This window comes from Osmerus eperlanus, chromosome 11 (assembly GCF_963692335.1).
Source record: "Osmerus eperlanus chromosome 11, fOsmEpe2.1, whole genome shotgun sequence".
Taxonomy (NCBI): Eukaryota; Metazoa; Chordata; class Actinopteri; order Osmeriformes; family Osmeridae; genus Osmerus; species Osmerus eperlanus.
Genome location: NC_085028.1, coordinates 17,270,711 through 17,273,240, shown reverse-complemented (window position 1 = coordinate 17,273,240; position 2,530 = coordinate 17,270,711). Strand labels below are relative to the sequence as shown.

The window sequence follows — 2,530 nt, the reverse complement described above, 5'->3', positions numbered from 1 at the left end:
TGTGTATACATATGTGTGTGTGTGAGTGTGTGAGTGAGTGTGTGAGTCTGTGCGTGTGTATCTGCGTGTGTGAATGTGCATGTGTGTATGTGTGTGTGTGTGTGTATCTGTATGTGTGTATGTGTTTGCGTGTGTATATGTATGTTTGTGTGTGTATCTGTATGAGTGTGTGTAGCTTACCTGTTCCGGGGTGCTCAACAGGGAACTCTGAGACGTCTCCTCCTGAAGACACACACAGAAGAAGAGGACTGGAGGAGGAGTCTGTCACAACTAGGAAACTCTGGAGAGAGAGAGAGAGAGAGAGAGAGAGATAGAGGGAGGAGGAAGAGAGAGAGAGAGAGAGAGGGAGGAGGAGGAGGAGGAGAGGGAGGGGGTAGGGAAGGGAGGGGGGGGGGAAGAGAAGATGTTAGCTAGCAGTATTTGAGGTTTCTTGAAACAGTGAGCTAGCAGAATGGTCAATGGTCACAAGGAGAGGAGAAAAGGAGAGGTGGAGGGAAAGGAGTTGTGGAGGGGACAGGAGAGATAGAGGGGAAAAGAGAGGAGGCGAGGAGGAGAGGAGGCGAGGTGGAAAGGAGGCGAGGAGGGGAGGAGGCGAGGAGGAGAGGAGGCAAGGTGGAGAGGAGGCAAGGAGGAGAGGAGGCGAGGAGGAGAGGAGGCGAGGTGGAGAGGAGGCGAGGAGGGGAGGAGGCGAGGAGGAGAGGAGGCGAGGTGGAGAGGAGGCGAGGAGGGGAGGAGGCGAGGAGGAGAGGAGGCGAAGTGGAGAGGAGGCAAGGAGGAGAGGAGGCGAGGTGGAGAGGAGGCGAGGAGGAGAGGAGGCGAGGTGGAGAGGAGGCAAGGAGGAGAGAAGGGGCAAGAGAGAGGTGGGTGGAGTCTGACTCATCAGGAGAACCGAGTGCTGAGATGAGCTAGACCTGGTGTTCTGTCTGATGCAAAGCAACATGCAGGGAGGCAGAGAGAGAGAGAGACATGAGAGGAGAAAAGAGAGGAAGAGAGAAGAAGAGAGAAAGAGCGAGAGAATATAGAGAAGACAGAGAAAGAAGACCTGCAGAAATGTACATAAAAAAAAACACACCAAAAAAAAGGTGATGCACAGCCACACACACAGGACATATGTGCACACACACACAAACAGCACATGTGCGCACACACACAGCCACACACACAGTGTACGTGCACACACATACACACAAGCGGACTTGGGGCACACAGGAAGTGGTTTAGAGTCGCAGCATATTTAAAAATGTCACATAGAGAAACACACACACAGCCTAAACTGCACTGACTGCGTCAACTCAAACCTCCTGCTCTCTTACGATTCCTCACGCCACCATCCACTCCAGACATAACTCACATACATTTTCGTTGCAGTTCCTGATCCCAGGTAAAAACACCAGAACCTTGCTGATTCTGTTGCTGCCTTTTAAACTTCCCCTTAACATACCTTCCCACGTAGCCAGGTAGCTAGTTGTCACTCGTGGCTGAAAGGAGCGCCTCTTTACCTCTCACGTCGCTCTCCAGATCTTTCCCGCTCCCTCACTGACTCTGGTCAGCAGCGAACAGCAACGTTGGTCGCCACTTTCACCGTCAGTCTCTCTCTCTTTCTCTCTCTCTGTCTCATGCACAAACACGGACAGTGTAACACAATAGTGTCTGTGTCTGTTTGACTTCTGCATTTCCACTTAACGTGATGCTGGTGTGTTGGATTAGAGGAGAAAAGGGAACTTGCAGGAACATTTCAGTTGAATACAGTTCTTCTAGGTCACAGTGTGACAGACAGGCGGGCAGACAGGCAGGGAGACAGACAGACAGACAGACAGGCAGACAGACAGGCAGACAGACATCCTCACCCCTGCAGGGCGACCCCAGAGAGCAGAGAGGACCCCCTCCCTATCCCAGGGTGCACCAGGAGACCAGGCCTCCCGGCACAGAGTCAGGTTCTCCAGCAGGGACGAGGGTCTTCTCCTCCGGCACACTGCTCCTCCTCTTCCTCCTCCTCCTCTCCCTGGTCCTCCTCCACCACCTCCTCCTCTCCCTCCTCCAGTCCCATCACCGTGGGGTGCTCTAACAGCCTCCAGACACCTGTGAGGTCAGAGGTAAGAGATGAACAGTCTGCATGTGTAACTGGGGTAGACAGTGGACACACAATACGCTCTAGTACAGAAGGATGATTTACAGGGTGCGTTCTAGATCCATGGGTAACAACACAAGACAAGCATGGTCTGTAGAATTCCAGGTAGAACGATGTTCTAGCTGTGTAAGGTTCTCTTAGGAAGTGGTCTTAGGTGTGGAACCTGAGATACCGATCCATCTATGATCACTTTTTAGAGGCATCTTCTATCAAACAGTGGCACCCTTTCTACCAGAGTGAGTATGTACGTAGACGTGAAGCTTGGTAAGTACGGTATAAAACACAGATTTCTGTAATGATGCATCTGGAAGGGAGAAACCAACCTGCTCTGCTCCTCCTTACTCTGGCCTCCAACTCCTCTCATCCTGAGACAGCTGAAAGATGATTCATAATACAGTAGCC

At 52.0% G+C, this 2,530-nt stretch overlaps 1 long non-coding RNA gene across 1 annotated transcript in view; it reads right to left on the bottom strand.

The window, feature by feature from the left end:
* Positions 1-168: 168 nt before the first annotated feature.
* Positions 169-2,530, bottom strand: part of LOC134029248 (uncharacterized) — a 2,762-nt gene continuing 400 nt past the window's right edge. Inside the window, exons 2-4 of the long non-coding RNA XR_009931629.1 lie at positions 2,452-2,502; positions 1,848-2,079; positions 169-280 (exon numbers count right to left, since the gene is read on the bottom strand). This is a non-coding gene — a long non-coding RNA (uncharacterized LOC134029248). The remainder of the gene's footprint in view (positions 281-1,847; positions 2,080-2,451; positions 2,503-2,530) is intronic.